The 21,246-nt window shown below is 46.8% G+C and overlaps 1 long non-coding RNA gene across 1 annotated transcript in view; it reads right to left on the bottom strand.

Moving 5' to 3' along the window:
- The window catches only part of LOC141569431 (uncharacterized), a 250,600-nt gene that overhangs the window by 163,810 nt on the left and 65,544 nt on the right, over positions 1-21,246 (bottom strand). The window contains exon 3 of the long non-coding RNA XR_016022541.1: positions 5,391-5,499. This is a non-coding gene — a long non-coding RNA (uncharacterized LOC141569431). The remainder of the gene's footprint in view (positions 1-5,390; positions 5,500-21,246) is intronic.

Below are 21,246 nucleotides of genomic sequence, written 5' to 3'. Positions count from 1 at the left end.
AGAGGGTGAGGGGGCTTCAGGTTTGGTTCACGCAGGGACCCTCACACCAGGGAGGGACCCAGAATTCCTTTGCACACTGTCCCTGCTGCCCCAGTCCACTGTGGGCTTCACCCCGAGCCTGGCTCCCTCACTGCAAGGCTGCCTGCAGAAACAACGGCAGTGGGACTCTAATTCAACTACAGTAAAGGAGGAGAACTATTGGGTTGGTCCAAAGTAACTGCGGTTTTTGCAATTTTTGTGTTAACCTTTAAACCGCAATTACTTTTGCACCAACCTAATACATTTTCTTTCCCAGAAGCCCTCGGCAAGGCCCTCCTAGCATCTCACTGGCCCAGATGAGCAGATGAAAAGGCAAAGGGGATGCTGGGAGGTAGACTTTTCTTTCTAATTTTCCATTTTTCCTTGATGCATATGCCTGCTCTCTCTCTCCGTCAGGTTAGAAAAGGCAACATTTGGAAGCTGACTCCAAATGAAGGAAAGAAGGCCAGTTCATGGGGAAACGAACGGTGCGGCTGTGGGAAAAGCTGTTCCCCTCCTCACGAGGGAGGGAAAGGAACCGCTTTCGGAGCGTGTGTGTGCCGGTCGCTGTGTTACTCGTTTGTGAGCTCATTTTTATGTTCATTATCTCATCTGGAATACTTGTCGGAGGAGCGTCATTCCCACTGTAGGGAAAAAACAGAAGCCCAGAGATTCAAGGAATGCATTCAAGGTCACAGAGCTGGTGGTGGAGCTGGGGCCAGACGCAGGGGTGTCTAGCTGCACAGCCACGCTGTCTGCATCAGGATGATTTCTAAACACAGTTGGAGGCCTTCCCGCCACGGTTTTCCCCCTTTTATAACGGCTACAACAGTAACAATAAGTGCCATTTACTGAGTGCCAGGCATTGTACAGAATATTTAAAACACGAGCGCAACCTACAGTATCATGTGTCAAGGAATTAACTCCCCGCACCAACATGAATGCACTGCAGCTTCATGGAGAAAAGGGAAGCCCTTATAAAGACCATAAGAAAGACCTAAATAAATGAAGACAAACGTCACGTTCATGAATAGAATAGCTTAACATTATAAGGACATTAATTTTTCTCCCAACATTAATCCACGGATTTAATGGAGTTCCAACCCAAATTCGGGCAGAATTGTTTGAAGAATTTGAAAAACTGATTCGAAAACATAAAGAGAAATAAAAAAGGCATGAATATGTAAGGTAATTTTGAAAAGAATGGAAGTAGGGGAAGGATTCACTTTACTGGTTGTTAGTCATATGTATTAAGTCATAATAATGTTTTAAGTGCGGTGTAGTCTTAGGAACAGATAAAACAATCAATGAAGCAGCATGAAGACGCCAGAAACACTCCTACACGTATAAGAGACCTGGTGTTAAATCCCAATTGGGAAAGATTGAATTATTTGGTGGGTTTTGTTGGGAAACTTGGTTCACTGTGTGAGAAAAATAAAATTGGATTCCTTTCTTTGCACCTGAATATGAAAGACGAACTATAAAAGTAATCAAAGAAAATGGAGGAAATCCCATTGTGACGTTAGAATCGGGAAGGTTTTTAAGCAAGACTGAAAAAGAGCCAGACAGAAGGGAGAGGCGTGAAGTGTTTGACCACATCAAAATTGAGATTTCTGTTCACAAAAGGACACCACCTACACAGGTACCACACTTGTCGACTGTGAGAAGATATCTGAAATGTCTAAAACCCGCTGGTGTGGACATCTAGAGAAACTCCTACAGAATAACAAGAAAAGTTCAGAAAACCCAATAGAAAAATGGGTCAAGTCTATGAAAAGAAAATCAATGAAGAGGAAACACTAATGGCTAATAAGTATATGAAGAGATTCTCAGCCTCATTAGTAATCAGAGGAAAGCCAATTAAACCAACAATGATACAGCACTTCATACCCATCAGATTGGCCAAAATTATAAAGTCAGAGAACTTGCACTGTGAGAGAGAAGTGCGAGTGAGGAGGCCGCTCCGAGGAACCATCTCAGTGCTCGGGGCGATTAACTCCGATCCCACCCTCGGACGGGAGCCCCAGAGACACTTGCCCACAAATGCACGAGGCCTTTGCTTGGCGACTGCGACAAGTCTGGTGACCCTATTCCGCATCACCAGGGGAATGGAGAAGCAAACGGCGGCAGTCTGCGTACACGGGGGCCTAGGCCACAGCCAGAATTTAATGGATTAGACTTACGTAGACAACATGAAGAGACGTCAAAGGACATAGTGTTGCCTGGAGGACAGCGAGGTTTGGGGCTCCAAGCCATTTATGTGAATTAATCAAAACCATGAAGACAACTCTATTTTATCAATTCTGTCTATAGCTCTACAGTGACCTATGAAAAGAGAACTGAGAAAACATGTGTCGCACAACCTAGAATGCGGACCTGTGGTGTGGGAGGAGAGTCAAGGGAGAACTGGGGGTGGGGGAGAAAACGCAATAAAAGGAAATAAACACATGAGGCGCTCCCTCTGACCAGGGAATAGGAATATTCTACCCTGCGCCCCTGACGTAGCAAACGGTGGGAAACTGCTTTCTCTGCATTCTCTCATTTAATCCTCACGAAAACATTACAAGGTAAGTATCATTGTTTCTCTTAGTTTTGTTTTGAAAACTAAGGCTCAGAGGGGGTAAGAAACTTTCTCAAGGCCACAGAGGAAGTAAGTGGTAGGAGAGGGATTCAAAATAGGGCCGTGCGTCTCCAGGTCCTGTACTTTTAGCATCACTCTCCCACCTGTGTTTAAAAAAACAAACAAGAAACTCTACTAAAGGTCAATGCAGTAGAGTATAACAAAGTACCAGTATATTAAATTATTTCACTCACGTCTGAGTTTTCTTAGAATCTAAGATGTCCACTGATACAGGTTTATTTTTAGGTGACTTAGCAACACCTGACCAAGCAAAACAACAACTTATGCTCAACAATTTCACAGCTTCTAATGAAAAACAAAGCCCAAACAGAAACTGTTTCTTTCGGCCCATCTTTTTGCCTGATGTGCGACTTGCACCATAGACCATCTTTTCCCAAATAAGTTGCATTAGATTTTCAGTGCCAAGTGTACGGTTATATAAGAGTCAAAATTTGTATAAACTCAACACAACATTTTGTTTCACCTTAACAAAAACGCCAAGAGCAAATTTACCTTCCGTAATTATACTGGAACAGAAAGTGCAGTCTTCCCGAGAACCAAGTATTGGTGGTCATAGATAATGCCTGGTGTGTTGTCTGTGCCTGCTCATGCTGAGTGGCTGGGTGGACGATGGCCGGAAGGAAGGAAGGAAGGAAGGAAGGAAGGAAGGAAGGAAGGAAGGAAGGAAGGAAGCAAGCAAGCAAGGGTGAGTGAGTGAAGTTTATTATGTGCATTCTTAGCTCCATGGCTGGGATTTTTAACTTATGAAATAACCTAGATGCCTCCACGAGTACATCAGGATACTGACAGTATTTCACTCTCTCCCAACAAATGCCCTTGAAAATTTTAGTGCTGGTATTTTCTCTTAACTTTCAGAAAACTTATGGATCTGCCAATAACTACTCTGAAAGCACAAGTAAATTTTGGGAGATGACAGCCACGTGACTTAGTTCAAAAGCCATCCTGGGGACCTCGGAGGCTTTGGAAATTGCTTCTTGTTCTTTGGTCCCTTGCATTTTGCCTGCTCTTGGTGTTGGGAGGAAAGATGGAGAGAAAACGCATCATTAGCTCAGGAGGATGTCGGTGCTTTCGAACAGAGCAGGTGACATCAGACCCTGGGCTCAGCACTTGAGCTCTCCCAGCCCCTGGGAAATGTGTTTCCTCGATGTGCCCTGTAGAGACGTCGTTCCAGCTTCTACCACTAAATACCTAACGTGCTGCCTCTCTCCACACACTGAGCTTGTCTGCCTTCTTTCACTGTTGTTCTTACACTGGGCAAAGTCACCAGAATTACGTGTCACATGCATCCATGAGAGAGACAGGGGCTCAAGAGACCAGAGCCGAAGAAATGAAAAATCACAATTGAGATTCCTAAAACAATCAGTTCCGTTTCCATAAGAGATGTCACCACCAGAGTCTTTTTCACTGGAGCACCGTTAAGCAGTGTTCTGCCTGCTCACGTACAGGTTCAGTCACGTGGCTGCAGCTTTCTTTCATAAACATGGCTGCGCCGTTTTCCACCTGGCAATGCAGCCTAATGCAGCCTTCGTTAACCTGTCTACACAGGGATGTATGAAAACAGCAAAAACCCTGTTCGCTTCTGGAACAGCTTTCTCAATTCTCAATTGAAGGGGGAAATTTCAGGATTATAGGATTATATTTTATGAATGCTGGTTCCTGGCCTTGGGTAACTTCCGTAACCATCTTAAGCCTAAATTTGCTCATGTGTAAAATGGAAAGAAGGTACACACCTTACAAAGTTGTTGTAAAGATTCCTTCCGTCAGTAAACAGTTTTGGAGAACCTCCACTATGCGTACAACACTGTAAGTGCTGGCGCAGGAAGAAAACTGGACCCAGAGTCCTTCGGGCCTGAGGGCAAAGCTTGCTCCCAGCACAGCCTCACTGCCTGCCCCTTGGAAATCACTCTTTCTGGGCCTCAGCTTATCCGTGGAGATAACCACGCCTTTCCCCTGATTGGAGAAGGATTAAATGAGATACTACTTGATGAGACACTTAGCAGTGTCTAGGCCACAAAAAAGGGATGAAATAGACAAGGCCATTCAGCGTTTTGGGAACGCCAGATGGTATGAGCACGCATAAGCCAACCAAGTGTGTGACATGCAGAAGGCTTGCTGGACATGTCAGCGCCTATGCTGGGCGACAGCACCTCCTCTCCCACAAACAAGCTCATTACCTAATTGGAGCAAGGCGAGAAAAGAGCTAAAAATGGACCCAAGATCTTAGAGATGCAAAGCTAGGAGAACATACCAGTAACTGGCTGTCTGCAAATCTCATTCTGGACTCTCCCTGGGGGGCAGGGAGAAGTACAAGTGCATTCATAAGGTGCTCCTGAACTACTGGGGTGGTGCGGGGGGAGGAACGGGCACAGCACAGGCAAATACCATATCCTCAGAGCATGGAATGGGACAATTGTGAGTAACTGTAGCAAAGAGAATTCGTGGGAAGACAGCAGCCATGCTGGGCCAACACCTGTGATGAGCTATGCACTGGAGCAGCTGCTGCAGCCTGGAGACAGTCCTTTATACAGCAGGGACCACTGATCTGGGGCGGGTAGGTCTGGTGTCATATTATCATCACACACGTGGGGCAGGCTGGTGCCGCACACGCTCTGCTTCACCCGGGGCTTCACTGAAGGTTGGAAAACACACTTTCCTGGACTCTCCTGGAAGCAAGTGGCAGAAACCCCACGCAAACCGATTTAAGCAGAAGTATCCAAAGGTATCAGCTTACCGGACTGACGGGTAAGACTTCAAGCCCTGAAGCGATGTCGTCAGGAATCTGTCTTGCTCCACTGCTCAGCTGTCTTCCTGTTTCGTCTTCCTTCAAGAGCACTCTTACCCTGGAGAGAAAACAAAGATAACCAAAAGCAGGATTATTTCTTGTTCTTTCAAGAATTCCAGTCAAAAAAGTTCCCTGTCCCAACAGTTGTAGTAAAAGTCCCAGGATGCTGACTGGTTCTGGTTGCTCCAACTTGGGCAATGCTTTGATTGGCCACCTCTGCGTCATACGCCCACCAATACACTAAAAACAGGTCAACCCCAGCGGGGCCACCTGCCCTCAGAGGAAAATGCAGTGACTACTACTCAGAGAGGGGTCGTGAGTCCGTGAACGGGTGAAAACCCCAGGGATGGACTCCACTTTCCTGCTGCTCTTTTTCTAGGCATCCAGAGAACATCTGAGAACATATTCAGAAGTGAACCAATCTCAGATGATTTCGGCAGGGATAAAAAAAGAGAGAGAGACTCAGAAATGCCATTACGGCAGTTAATTATATGACATGTATCGCCCTGGTGATCAATCGTACAGCATTTGAGCCAGCCTCCAAGTTTTTCTGTTTTGTTTTTTGACAAATTGAGGCAAGGTCTACGAAAAGACTACCAGCTATGACAGTGACTTGCAAAATGAAAAAAAGTGAACGAGAAACACAATTTGATTTGATTTAATAAAAGATTTGTCTCCATCACTTCTCCAAGGAACCACAACACATTTTCTTTCCACTGACAGTTATTATCTCCACGTTTATTGAACAAAGGCACTGGAACACAGCTGCCAAGGATCGGTAAAGAAATCATTCTTTTATTAATAAGACTGTTATTAGTGGGGGGGCGGGAATCCATGTTTAGGGGTTTGCACTGAACTTGCAGGCCATTCCGAAGAAATATGGCTGACTGGTACCAATATTATTTCAAGCAATTTCATGATCAAATGTCCTATTAGGTTGTTCGAAATTTTTAGTGCGATTGTAAATCAGAACTATTTTCTATTTGCTCTAAATATTTAGGTGCTACAAGGAAAGCAGATCAAATGAAAGGGGATTGCGCACATTTTTTACCGAGCTCTCCCAGGGACATCAATAACGCCACTTGCAGTGCGGACTTCTTCAGTAAACACGCTTTGTGAAAACATGTGTGTGCTCGTGTTAAAGGGAGGACGTGGGTCCCAACAGCAGGGCCATGTTCTTGGCATTCTCAAATTGGGGACCCCGTGCCAAGATTCAAAGGGTGCTGCTCAAAGTTTTCCCTGAGGTCCTACAGGAGTCACTCTGAGCCCCTTTATTCCAGTGCTTCAACCCCAAAGAATACCAAGCAATGAGAATTAGAAGACGGCAGGAGGAAGGGACAAAGAGCTGTGGACACACTGGAAGGAATCCTCTTTCTTTTTAGAAACAGAGGGTCACTCTCCAGCACACTTCACGATGTTTATCCCTGGATCTAGCCATTTCTGTTTAGAGATTTAACCTACGGATAGACTCAGACTTGTGCACAAAAATAGATGTTCCAGGATATTTAACGCAGCCTTGGTTATAGAAGCAAGAGATTGGAAACCATGCAAATGCCTTTCAGTGTGGCTCTGATTAAATAAATTATGGCACAGCCTCATAATGGAAAACAACATGGCCATTAAACAGAATGAAATGGGTCTAGAGATGAACTGGAATGAAACTACCTCGAAGATCGGTTGTTAAATAGGGAAAAATAAGGACGATGCAGAGGAACAAGTGTAGCAGGAGGCCATTTCGTGATTTTTTTGTTTTTTTAATGTATGCAAAATATTTGCTTATGCAAACACAGAATGCCTCTGGGGGAAACACTACCTAGCTCTGTGGAAGGAAACGAGGACCAGCTTTATTCTTACTGTTATCTTTTAGTCCTACTTTTGAAGTTTCACAGTGTGCTCATATGTAATTTTTTAAGTCAAATTTTAAACAGAAAGAAATAATGGTGACTTGCATTAAATCGGACAAGAAATATGTAAGACTTCTGGGGGGGAAAAAAACAGTAAAACTATTCAGACATACATGAGCTCCGATGGTGTGACAGACTGAATTACTGTTCCCAACCCTTCGCTCCCTCCCTTTATGGAATTTAATATCCTTGTACCTTTGCAATCTTCCCCCGGGGGTGGACTGTTCTTCCTGACACACTAATGTTAATCACAGCCATGGGATGGGCTGTGGCCAGTAGGGTGAGTGGATGTGACGTCAGCAGACACTTGAACCGCGTCTCTGTGACTCAGCTCGATCGCTTGCACGTCTGCCATCGACCACAAAAGGACCAAGCCCCGGGCAGCCACTGGCCCAGAATGAGGAGCTACACAGAGCAGATCCCAGGTGATGGGCCCACCCCACAGCCTGGAATCAAACCAAGCGGATCCAACAGAGCCCAGCGGAACCACAGCCCCCATGCAGACCTGGGAGAAAACATCGTTTGTTTCAAGCAAAGATTCGGGGGAGGTGTGTATATTACACAGCTTGATTGCCGGCGTATCTGACTGATCAGATGGGAAGACCAAAGTGTCGGCTCTCCCACCTCCTTTTAGGAAACTGCCCCCGAAACGTAGGCCCACCCTTGACTGTGAGTCTTCTGTGACAGCGAGTGTGTGCCATCCATCCCCGTGTCCCTAGACTTCTGCACAACGCCCGGCACAGAACTTAAGAACTCAAAAATCCCTTCCCTGCGCTCCCCATTGAAGTCGCCCCCGCTGCCCCACAGTTCGTTTCTATCGTATCACAGGTTACGTCCTTCAGACCGGTCATCGGTCATCGCGCTCTGTGCTGCTCCTCCTATGCTGTTACCTTGTCTCCCTCCCTAGAGTGTAAACTCCCCGGAGGAAAAAGTGAATATGCGACTTTCTCACTCCGATTTGCTGAAGCACTCAGACATCTGTTTGACCACGCTCTCCCAGTTCCTCAGGCGGCCCTGACTGGTCTCTCAAAAGCTGGCCCCAAACTGTTCCCAGTTCTATCACCCGTCGTTCGCTCCCCTTAGGCAACGCCATGGAAATGTTCACAGTTTCGCACCAACTACCCACACTTCCTTTTTTTGTAACATTACCCACACTAGTCCATCTGATGAGTTCCCTCTGACACGGACACCCTGGTCTGTCATCCCTGTTTGTTTAAATCCTGACCATCTGCATTATTTTGGGGTTAGGTTCATCTATAAATAACTGTAAAACTCAGAACAACAGTGGCCTAAAGATGAAACTTCATTAATCTCTTTCCTTAGATAAATTTAGAGGTAGTCAGAATAAGATGACAAAGGTACTTTATGGCTTCAGAGAAGCAAGAGCCTCCTAGCTTATTTTCTGTCATGGGTTCTTTCCATTCCTAAACTCATTTCATGGTCCAGGATGGCTGCTGACGCTCCAGCCATTACATTTGCATTCCAGTCCTTAGAAAAGAAGAAAGCTGGGCCGGCCCGGTGGCTCAGGCGGTTAGAGCTCCAAGCTCCTAACTCCAAAGGCTGCCAGTTCGATTTCCACATGGGCCAGTGGGCTCCCAACCACAAGGTTGCCAGGTCGATTCCTCGAGTCCTGCAAGGGATGGTGGGCTCTGCCCCCTGCAACTAAGATTGAACACGGCAGCTTGAGCTGAGCTGCCTCCCAGATGGCTCAGTTGGTTGGAGAGCATCCTGTCAACCACAGGTTGGCGGTTCGACTCCCGCAAGGGATGGTGGGCTGTGCCCCCTGCAACTAGCAATGGCAACTGGACCTGGAGCTGAGCTGCGCCCTCCACAACTAAGACTGAAAGGACAACAACTTGAAGCTGAACTAAGATTGAAAGGACAACAACTTGACTTGGAAAAAAGTCCTGGAAGTACACACTGTTCCCCAATCAAGTCCTGTTCCCCTTCCCCAATAAAATCTTTTAAAAAAGAAAAAGCTGGAAGAAAAGTGTGGCTCTTCCTTGTAAGCAACTCCCCAACAATCACACATACCACTTTTGCTAACAGGTCGTTCAACAAAACTTAAGTCCCATGGACACACCTAGCTGCACGGGACATTGTATTAAGTCAGTTTTGCTATGTCACAAACCACCACCTCATATCACTGCAGCTGAAAACAATAAGCCCTGATTTTCCCATGATTCTGTGGCTGCCGACTTGAGCTGGGATAAGCTGGGCAGTTTCCGTGGTCTTGCCCGAGCCTCCTCGCGTACCTGCAGTCAGCTACCTGGTTGGCTGGGTGCTGGCTGGTCTAGGACGACTGCGGCTAGGACATTTTGTCTCTGTCCCATGGGGCCTCCTAACCTCCAGAGGGCTAGCTCTGGCTTGTTTACGTGGTGACTGGGCAGGCGACTAAGAGGTGGAGGGGAAGGATGCAAGGTCTCTGGAGCCCTCGGCTCAGAACTGGCACAATGTCATCTCCATCACAGTGTGTTGGCCAAAGCAAGTCACAAGCCCGGCCTGGATTCAAGGGTAGAGAAACAGATTTCCAGAGTTCCACCTCTAAATAGGAGGAGCTTCAAAGTCACCTTGCAAAGGGATACACTCAAATATATACAGGGAGTGGAATGATTGCGGCCACTGTTGCAAGGAATATTCCAAAGAACTATAGTCTTTCCGGGGGGGTGGGGGGGGAAGGCAGGCAAGGAGAAGAACCCAGTTAAAAACCAGAGATTCTATTCCTATGGAAGTACAGGGGAATGACAGCGGGGGACAGCATGCATTCGCTATGACACGAGTCCCAAAGCCCAGCTCCAAATGCCCTTCCTCCTCTTGAGAGCCTTCCTTGAACCATGGAGCTCGAATTCTGATCACCCAAGACTGTCACCTGTATGTTTTATGGCTCTTGCATAACCACCCATGGAGGGATGCTGGCCCCTCAATGACTGTGCAAGATGATAGAAGGTGAGCCAACAAGCCATCCTTCAAAGCCACCGTGAGCTTAGACGCCATCTTTACTGAGGGCCTACATTTCTGTTGTTATTATTTGAAAATAATACACCTCTCGTTTACATGGCAGGAGTAGGAAACTGTTCCTTTTGCTTTCAGCAAACCCACCAAGACGAACAGAGAATCCATGTGACCCAAAGATAATAGGTCAAACACTAAAATCCGGAAGGAATCTCTTAGCATCAGAGCATAAACGAACACATCCACTCCTCATCAGAGAAGGTGTGGGAACTCGGCCATGGGATACACTGGCATTTTCTTTCTCCCGCTGCAATTTTTTTTTCCCTTTCAATACGACTAGAATATAAATGAGTAGCCTGGAGTCCTTCTGCTTAACAAGGTTCTCATTTGGGAGGTTGCAGCCGAGGCGGCTGTTAAAAGCAGAAAGAAGCTTCTTCTATAAACATTTCCCACCACCTGCTGAGGGCTGGCGAGCAGGGGGCGGGCACAGAACGGGCCACGGAGGGAAGAAAATCTGTCAAGACTAAGAATTCTTGGTCCACGTGTCTGGCAGGTCACCCAGGAACATTAGTGCAACGTGGAAAACGAAAACCCCTGTAGGGAGGAAGGGGGGGGAGGGTTCCCGTGGTCCAAATGCGCCACTGCCCCCAAAGCACAGCAGGGGGGTGAAATCTCTGCGGGCACTTCCAGAATGTTTAAGACTAAACACCCAGACTTTAAAAGCTGGAGGAGGGGTGGCCTCATGCCTCAGTGTTCACTATCAACTCCTACAAGGAAAAGAACAGTTGGTGTTGGGGGGGTGTGGGGAGGCACTGTACGCGGCACTGCCTGAAGCTTCGTAGGTGCATTTATCTTCTCCACTAACTCTCCCCACAGCGTCACGGGTTGGAGCTGTCATTATCCCCATTTTAAGGGTGGGCCTTGTGACGCTCGTCATCGGCCCAAGGGCATGTGGTGAACAAGTGCACAAGCCGAAGCCAGTTTCTCTGCCTGCACAGGCCCCCCTGTTGGCCCTCCCCACCATCCTGCCGCCTGCAGGCGGTGACAGAACGAAAGAGGGAGCGTGCCAGGTCCTGTCACAGAAGTCTCCACCCCCAAGATCGCCAGGCAGCAGACCACTGACGGACACAGTCGATCTCACTGACAAGTTCCTGTACTTTGTAGAAAGATGTCTGAGAATCTACAAATAAGAATTAAGCAACAGCAATAATGACAATAATTGGATTATATTGTGCCAGGTCCTGTGCTATCGTATCATCTCACTTAATCCTCTGATGTAAGAATTACTGTCCCTGTTTTTGTTTTGTTTTGTTAATTTTTTTTAATTTTTCAATTGCAGTTGATGTACAATATTATATTAGCTTCAGGTGTACAGCAGAGTGATTAGACACTTACATAACTTATGAAGTGATTCCCCCAGTCTAGTCCCCACCTGACACCATCCGTAGCTATTACAATATTATTGACTCTGTTCCCTAAAGTGTACTTTACATCCCTGTGACTATTTTCTAACTGCCAGTTTGTGCTTCTCATTCGCTTCACCTTTTTCACCCAGCACCCCAATCCCTCTCCCATTTGGCAACCACCAGTGTTCTCTGTTATCTATGAGTTTGCTTCTGCATTGTTTATTTTTTCAGATTCCACATGTGTCGTGCGGGAGACCCTGCTCGCTGCGCCATTTGTCGTGCAGGGCGTCCGGCGGGGTCTCTGCTCCCGCTCCCCACACAAGAATGCAGGACATGGTGAGGCCAAAAAGGAACACCCACGGAGCCATAGGTAGGGGAGTCATACCACTGTATTCTCTCTGGCGGCGCTATACTCTCACTGGAGGCTGGATCCACACTGTCCGCAAACCGCCATCCACGCTTGCCAGCCCAGCCGCCATCTTCTTGCTAGCCCCCATTCTTTCTCTCTCTCTGCTAGCACAGCCACAGCAGTTATATTAGTGGCCAATGGCTCACTGGTTACAGCTGACGGCCAACTAGCCAAAGCTGATGGCCATCCCATCACAGTTGATGGCCATTTACTACCTGAGCCAGCACCTGTCTATGTGAGGCTGAGAGCCTGGAAACTACTTTCTGGGGCTCTGCCCCCACAAAAGTGATAAATACAAATGTCATACAGGGTCTCAGCTCCCGCTCCCCACACAAGAACGCAGGATATGGTGAGGCCAAAAGGAACACCCACGGAGCCATAGATAGGGGAGTCATACCACTATAGTCTTGCTGGTGGCTGGGTTGGAGACACAGGAAGAAGGAGCCACACTATCCGCAAACTGCCGTCCAATTCTCTCTGCCAACCAACCTCACTTGCTACCTGCAATCCACCGTGCTAATTGCAATCCACGCTGTCGTGCGGGAGACCCTGCTCGCTGCGCCATTTGTCGTGCAGGGAGGCCTGCAGGGTCTCTGCTCCCGCTCCCCATACAAGAACGCAGGACATGGTGAGGCCAAAAAGGAACACCCACGGAGCCATAGGTAGGGGAGTCATACCACTACGGTCTCACTGGAGGCTGGGTTCACTGGACGTGCGACCTGCTGTCCCTTTTGTCTGCAACCCACCGACGACTCTCTTTCACTCTCTTCCACTCCCCTCGGCTCTCCTTCGTAGCCGCAGCAGATTGGCGGCTAATTGGCTAACTGGCTACAGCTGACGGCCAATCAGCCACAGCTGACGGCCATCTACTACCCGAGCCAGCACTCCTCCATGTGAGGCCGAGAGCCTGTAAACTACTTTCTGGGGCTCTGCCCCCACAACATGTAAATCAGATCATATGGTATTTGTCTTTCTCTGCCTGACTTATTTCACTGAGCATAATCCCTTCTAGGGCTATCCATGTGGTAGCAAACGGTAAGATTTCATTCTTTTTTATTACTGCCCCCATTTTAGAGATGAGAAAACAGAGGCACAGAGAAGTTAAGTCACATGGCCGGGATCTCACAGGCCAGGAGCAGCAGAGCCAGCATTCAAATGCAGGTCTGAGGCCACGGAGGGCTCGCTGCCGTCCCGAGGTGGCTCCCTACAGTCTAATTAGGCAAACCCAGGACCTTCTGCCCCGCTCAGGACCCACTGCCATCAGCAGGGCATGGTCGGGTTTAACACATCAGGATTCAAGTTGGGACAAGAGCGGCGACCTGAACAAAATCTAAGTCCTGAGAAGGAAGAGGACATGGCCCTTGTCTTAGGGCCCCAGACTGTTCACTACATTCTATAAGCAGCAGAACTCCAGCGGGCAAAGGACTCCGTATCCAAGGTCTGGGGACTGCAGCCTGGTGTGTGGCTGAGCGAGTGAGGTCATGTGGCCTGGAGAAGAAGAAAGACTCAGCTGAGCAGTGGCAAAGCTGAAGGAGTATGATTGGGGGCGGGGTGATGAAGAGGCGTCCCAAGCATACGGCAACTCAGTGTCTTGTTGATGTAGCGGACAGAATCCACACACAGGTGACAGAGCTTTAAAATCAAATAGAGCAAGAAAGTTAAGATTCAGGATAATGCTTTACCTGTGGCAGGTGAGGCAGACATAAGCCAATGTAAGTTGCCGGAGCATTTGAGTGGGTGGATTTGGTGGTAGGTGCACAGGTGCCCATTCTATTATTATAATTAAACAAATAAGAGGGCTTTGAATAGGTGAGTGATGATGGTGTATATAGAATCACAGGTATGATTAATCCAGTTCTGGGCACCTGACCTCCAAATACAGTGTGGGGAGAAATGTGAGGTAGTCTTTTCATGGGGTGCCGTGCAAAACCTCTGTACACACACCCCTTCTACCTGCAGTAAAAGTCTACCTTACTCGTCAGGGTACCTGCAGTAACTGTAACTCTGCAAAGGAAAGCCTGGTATTATTAATAGAAAGAAACATTTCCTTCCTTCCTTCCCTCTTCTGCAGCTTTTCTCCCACTCTGTGCCTCTTACACACCACTCTATATGGATCCACTCTATTCTTTTTAGTGGCTACACTGTGTTCTGTTGCATGGATGTCCTAAAATGGATTGAGACCAGTATTGGTAGAAATTTACATTGTTTCCTGTTTGGATTTTTTGTTTTTTTCTTTCTAAACTATTGTCAGGATTATCTGGGATGAGAACAAAAATGTCTCTCACTGGCAAAGAGATGTCACTACCCGTAAGGAAAGGCCAGCATCTGTCCCAAAGCAAGTGACATCTGTGACAGTACTCGCCCTGGGTGTGGTGGCCACATGGTGACCGTCATTAAAGCTTCTTTCCCTAGGATGGGTGGAGAGAGAAGCATGCTATCTGGCCTTCCTCAGATCAACTTCTAACACTGTCATGCGGGAGACCCTGCTCGCTGCGCCATTTGTCATGCAGGGCGGCCGGCGGGGTCTCTGCTCCCGCTCCCCACACAAGAACGCAGGATATGGTGAGGCCAAAAAGGAACACCCACGGAGCCATAGGTAGGGGAGTCATACCACTATATTCTCTCTGGCGGCACTATACTCTCACTGGAGGCTGGATCCTCACTGTCCGCAAACCGCCATCCACGCTTGCCAGCCCAGCCGCCATCTTCTTGCTAGCCCCATTCTTCTCTTCTCCTTCTCCTAGCGTAGCCACAGCAGTTATATTAGTGGCCAATGGCTCACTGGTTACAGCTGACGGCCAACCAGCCACAGCTGACGGCCATGCAATCACAGTTGGCCATTTACTACCTGAGCCAGCACCTGTCTATGTGAGGCCGAGAGCCTGGAAACTTCTTTCTGGGGCTCTGCCCCCACAAACACATACATAAAATCAGGAGGAGATCCAAGATGGCAGAGTAGATGAATACTGTGCCTGCTTCCTTCCATGAACACATTAAAATTACAATTAAATTATAGAACAATCAACCTGAAGAACTATCTGAAGTCTGTTAGAACAGAAGTTTTATAACTAAGGATATAAAGAAGCCACATTGAGGCTGGTAGGAGGGAAGGGGTCACAGAACAGGCCGGCCCCACACCCGCATGTGGCCGTTGAGAATCAGGAGAGATATGTTGGCCTCAGAGGTTTCCCCCAGAGAAGCGAGAAACCCCAGCCTCACACCAGGCTCTGCAGCCCAGAGGAGAGAAGCCCTCACAATATCTGGCTGTGAAAAAACAGTGGGAATTCCCATCGTCCAGGGGGGACAGAAAGTGGCGGGAAACCCAGGCGTCCTTCTAAACAGCCCGCGAACAAACTCTGTCACCCCCAGGCACTCACCTTGGGCTCCGACAGAGGGACGGCGACTCGGGGGGCGTCAGAGGCATACAGGGGAGCAGACTGAGGTGTGTGGCTTCCAGGCGAAAGCTAGAGGACGGCCACCATTTTCGTTGTGGGTGTCCGTCCTGTGCAGCCAGGCGCCATCTTTCCTATGTTGAGCCCGCCCCCTACGCTTCCGGCCAAATCTGAATCTGATTGGTCAGGTGAGCTCCGCAGCCCCGCCCTGCTGACTCAGCTGGGACCCCGCCCCACCCAACTCCCCCAATGCCAGAGGCCCTTTCTCACAAGCAGCCAGCCCCGCTGGCATTGCATATTCTCAGAAAACTATCAGAGTCCAACAGACCCCAGCTGGGGGCGGCTGGCCTCTGTGTGCTCTGAGACTTTTGCTGAGTCGCTCCAGGCTCAGCACTGGCACCAAACCAGAGTCTATATTAACCTGGTGACCACAATCTTCCCACTCTACTGACTCACTAAGACCCTGCCTCACCCGACTTGTGTACTGCACGAGGCTTTATCAGAGGCTGAAACTTAAGAAAGCAGGCCTCAGTGTGTCCTGGCTTTTTGCAGAGACACCCCAGGCCCAGTACTGGTAGCAGCCATCCTCAGTTCACAGCGTGGCCTCTTCCACACGTCTCCATGTTTAGCACAGGCAGTGAACAACCATGGATCACTTTGTAGCTCCTACCAGGTAGTCCCCAGCTGGTCACAGGCAGTGGGTGACCTGGGCCTGCAGCAGAGCCCCTCCCAGAGGCCCCAGAACCAACATACTTGGAGGTTGGCTTCAGACCACAGCAGAGCACTGTCCAATTAACAACACAAGCAGCACACACAAAGGGAAGTCTCAGCAGGCACCAGAGCCCACTGGGGCAAATCCCACTTTGTAGGTAAGCCCCCCACACAGCAGCCCATAAGCTGTGGACATGGCCAAACCCCACAGACAATCCACCTGAGGGCCAAGGCCACCCACTGACTTGACAATAGCAATCAAGGCTCAACTACAACAAGAGGGCACACTCAACCCACACAAGGGACCCTCCTAGAGCACCCAGAGCAGGTGACCAGGGAGACTGTGCCACTGGACCCCATAGGACACCTACTATATAAGGCTACCTGGCAAAGACTAGGAGACACAGAAGATCTACCTCATACATAGAAACACACACAGAGAAGCAACCAAAATAAGGAAACAAATATGTCCCCAAAGGAAGAACAGCAGAAAATTCCAGAAAAAGAATTAAACAAAATGGAGGCAAGCCAACTGCCAGAGACAGAGATCAAAACATTGGTTATAAGGATGCTCAAGGAACTCAGTGAGAACTTCAACAGAGAGACAGTAAGCAAAAAAAGGACACAGAAACCATAAAAAGAACCAGTCAGAAGTGAAGAATACAATAACTGAAATGAAGAATGCACTGGAAGGAATCACCAACAGACTAGACGAAGCAGAGGATCGAATCAGTGATTTGTAAGACAAGGTAGCAGAAAACAATCAATTAGAACAGCAAAAATAATTTTTTTAAAATGAGGATAGTTTTAGAGACGTCTGGGACAACATCAAGCATAACTACATTCGCATCATAGGGGTACCTGAAGGAGAAGAGAGACAGCAAGGGATTGAGAACCCATTTGAAAAAATAACAAATGGGTTCTCAGGCTGCCTCCACATCTGAAAAAATATGCCTCCCATTTGAAAAAATAACAAAAGTTTCCTCCACATGCCTCCACATGCCTCCCATTTGAAAAAATAACAAAAGTTTCCTAACTTGGTGAAGGAAATAGACATACAAGCCCAGGACGTGCAGAGTCCCAAACAGGATGAACCTCAACAGGCCCACACCAAGACACATCATATTTAAAATGGCAAAGGTTAAAGACAGAGAATCTAAAAGCAGCAAGAGAAAGGCAAGTAGTGACATATAAGAGAGCCCTCATAAGACTGTCAGCTGCTTTCTCAACAGAAACTTTGCAGGCCAGAAGGGATTGGCACAATAAATTCAAAGTGATGAAAAGCAAGGACCTACAACCAAGACTATTCTACCCAGCAAGGCTATTATTTAAAATTGAAGGACAGATAAAGAGCTTCCCAGACAAGAAAAAGCTAAAGGAGTTCATAACTACAAAACCAGTATTACAAGGAATGTTAGAGGGACTTCTTTAAGATGGGCGAAAAAAAGATCAAAATTATGACTAATAAAATGGCAATGGCTACATATCTAGCAACAATTATTTTCAATGTAAATGAATTAAACGCTCCAATCAAAAGATACAGGAGGGCTAAATTGATAAGAAAACAAAACTCTTACATATGCTGCCTATGTGAGACTCATTTCAGATTGAAAGACACACACAGGCAGAAAGTAAAAAGATGGAAAAGTTATTACATGGAAATGGAAATGGAAACAAACAAACAAAAAAGCTGGGGTAGCAATACTTATACCAGACAAAACAGATTTTAAAACAAAGGCTATGACAAGAGACAAAGAAGGACCCAGTAATCCCACTTCTGGGTATTTATCCAAAGAAACCCAAATGCCACTTCGAGGGGACATATGCATTCATATGTTCATTGCAGTATTATTTACAATGGCCAAGATGTGGAGGCAGCCTGGGTGTCTGTCGATGGAAGAATGAATAAAGAAGAGGTGGTACACATGTACGATGTAATATTGCTTGGCCAGGGAAAGGAATGGGTTCTTGCCTCCTGCGGCAGCGTGGATAAACCTGGAGGAAACTGTGCTGAGTGGAGTATGTCCGACAGAGAAAGACAGATGCAATGAGATTTCACTTATATGTGGAATCTAAAGAATAAACAACAAAAACAAAAAACAGAAACATACTCACAGATACAGAAAACATTTCGATGGTTGCCAAAGGCGAGGGGGTTTGGAAGTGTGGGTGAAAAAAGAGGAAGGGGATTAAGAAGTACAAATTGTTTGTTAAAAAGTATGGGGATATCGGGTAGAGCATAAGGAATATAGTCGGTAACACTGTAATAACGATGTGTGGTGTCTGATGGGCACTAGATTTGTTGGCGTGATAGACGGGAGGGGGTCGGGTGCAGGGTGAAAAAGATGAAGGGATTACAAATTGGTAGTTACAAAATAGTCATGGGGCTATAAAGTAAAGCACAGGGAATACAGTCAATTATACGGTAATAACTATGTATAGTGCCAGGTGGGTACTAGGCTAGTCAGGGGGATCACTCCTTAAATTACAATAATGTCTAACCACTAGGCTGTACACCTGAAATTAATATAATATTGAATTTCAACTGTAACAGAAAATTTTGTCCCATATAATCCTGAGTGCCTGCCACTGGCCTGAAGGCTAGGACAGCCATGTGGTCCTGCCATGCCCAAGATGAGCCTCATATGTCAATTCCCTTAATAAACTTTGAATGTCATGAAGGAGCCGTCGGCCTCTTTCTCCCGGCTCTTCATCCTCGGAAATTTTACGTAACATTACTATTCCTTGATCCCATCGACCTCAGACACTCCCTACATTTTAAAATAGTTGTGCAGGTTGTTCAGCTCAAGTGAGTAACAGAAATCCTGTTTCCCTAAAAAGTCTGAAAGCAGCAGAACCAGACAGTCATTTCTTAGCCTTGACACGATTCCGAGGGCTTACAGGTTGTAGGCTTTAGAGGTCGGGAAGTTACTCAGGGCAAAAGCATTGAACTCCCCAAACTTTGGGACAGAAAATGGGAAGCAACAGCAGAAAATAGCCATCACCAAACCAATCCCTCTTCCCTGTCAATTTCTTTTCTCTGCTTCCTAGAAGCAAAAGTCTGTGGGAAGGGAAAAGTGAATTTACGTTGTTGGTCTTCTAGGCACCAGAAGCCACGTCCTGGGCTGTGTGCCTTACTTACGTCACCCTGGGAGACTCGTGTCCTGATTCCTGTTTGAACATGAACAGACTGCATCATTGAGAAATCAAAATTTTGACCAGGGTCATAAAGCCATTCAGTGATGAATTGAAATGCGACCTGCTGTGCTTCAAAGGCTGTAGGTTTGGGGACAAGACATTTGTCTACAACTTTAATAAAGTGAACAAAGACACCCAAGAAGGTAAGATAACATCTCTAATGAAATAAAGCAGGAGTCGGCCAACTTTTTTCTAAAAAAGGGTGAGTTAGTAAATATGTCAGGCTTGGAGGGCCATGCAGTCTCTGTTGTAACTGTTCCAATAAAACGGTATTTATAAAAGTAGGCAGCTACCAGATTTGGCCGTGGAGCCACAGTTTGCCTCCGAAGCTTTAAAATCCCCCAAATAGCTTTCATCTTCCTCCTCAGCTCACACTGGAGTTCTCTCTCTCACCACGACACTCCTGGGTGACAGTATATAAATCAGTGCCGTCTTTCTGGAAAGAAGTTTAGCAATACGACCCAGCCACATGGACCATATTTAACAATATGGGGCAAGAGGGCAAGATACAGACATAAAGCTGCACTTTGCGGCACTGTGTGTAACGCTGCAACAGGGGAAACAGTCTAACCGTCCATAAGCTGTCGAGCAACAAACCCTGCTAAATGCAAATTATTGTCAGAGCCATTAAATGTAGATTACAGTTAGTGACACAGAAAATTAGGTCATAAATATTATGTATATAATAATCTCATCTTTATTTTAAAAATATGTGTACATAGCTGTGATGGTTAATGTTATGTGTCAACTCGACTGGGCTACGGGGCGCCCAGATAGCTGGTAAAGCGTTATTTCTGGGTGTGTCTGTGAGGGCGTTTCCAGAAGAGATTAGTGTGCGACTCACTAGACTGAATGAAGAAGATGGTCCTCACCGGTGTGGTGGGCACCATCCAATCCACCGGGGGTCTGAACAGAACAAAAAGGCAGAGGAAGGGTGAACGCCCTCTCCGCGTGAGCTGTGACACGCACATTCTGCCCTCAGACATCAGCACTCCTGGCTCTTGGGCATTTGGACTCACACCAGAACTAACACCACTGGCCCCGATTCTCGGGCCTTCGGACTCCAACTGAATCCCACCAGCTCCCCAGCTTGCAGACAGGAGCTCACAGCACTTCTCGGCCTCCGTAACCAGGTCAGCCAATTCCTGTCGTGCATCTCCTCCTGTGGAATCCTATTGGTGCTGTTTCTCTAGAGAAACATTGCAACAGGCTTTTTAAAAACAATCTTTAACCAAATGTTTATGGTGGCTATTTCTGGTTGGTGGGATCTTAAGTGTTTTTATTGGCTTCTTTATTAATGCTGCCCAGTTCCACACTGGCACATAGTAGGTACTCGGCAAATGTTCACTAATGAGGTGAAAGAATATCACCAGTGTGTGCTGATGCTACAGCATCGGGAGTTTCATTTGGCTATAAGGAAAGCATTTCTATCATAATGGATGGTAAACACAGGGAAATATAATAAAAACATTTAGAATCACGCTTCCTAAAGATATGTTTTAACGAATGGAGTCAGTTCACGATCTTAGAATCAGGAAGCTTTTCCTTTGGTATGTCACAAACCCAGAAGCATAAAAAAATATACATTGGATTACATAAAACGTGAAAAAATAAAAGTCTGTAGACCCAAAACTACCATAAGCAAAGTCAAATTACAAATGACAAACCAGGAAATAATAAAGCTCGTGAAGCTTATCATAGAAAAGGGCTAATTTCCCTAATGTATAAAATCAATGCGGAAAAGAGCAGACCAATAGAAAAATGGGTAAAAGATAAGGACAATTTGTAAGCAAAGAAATACAAGTGGTTCTCCAACAAGTGAAAAAATGCTCT

The sequence above is a fragment of the Rhinolophus sinicus genome, chromosome 10, assembly GCF_057876585.1.
Source record: "Rhinolophus sinicus isolate RSI-liver-muscle chromosome 10, RSI-T2T, whole genome shotgun sequence".
Taxonomy (NCBI): domain Eukaryota; kingdom Metazoa; phylum Chordata; class Mammalia; order Chiroptera; family Rhinolophidae; genus Rhinolophus; species Rhinolophus sinicus.
Note: the sequence above shows the minus strand (reverse complement) of the source record. Positions and strands in the feature narration are given on the sequence as shown.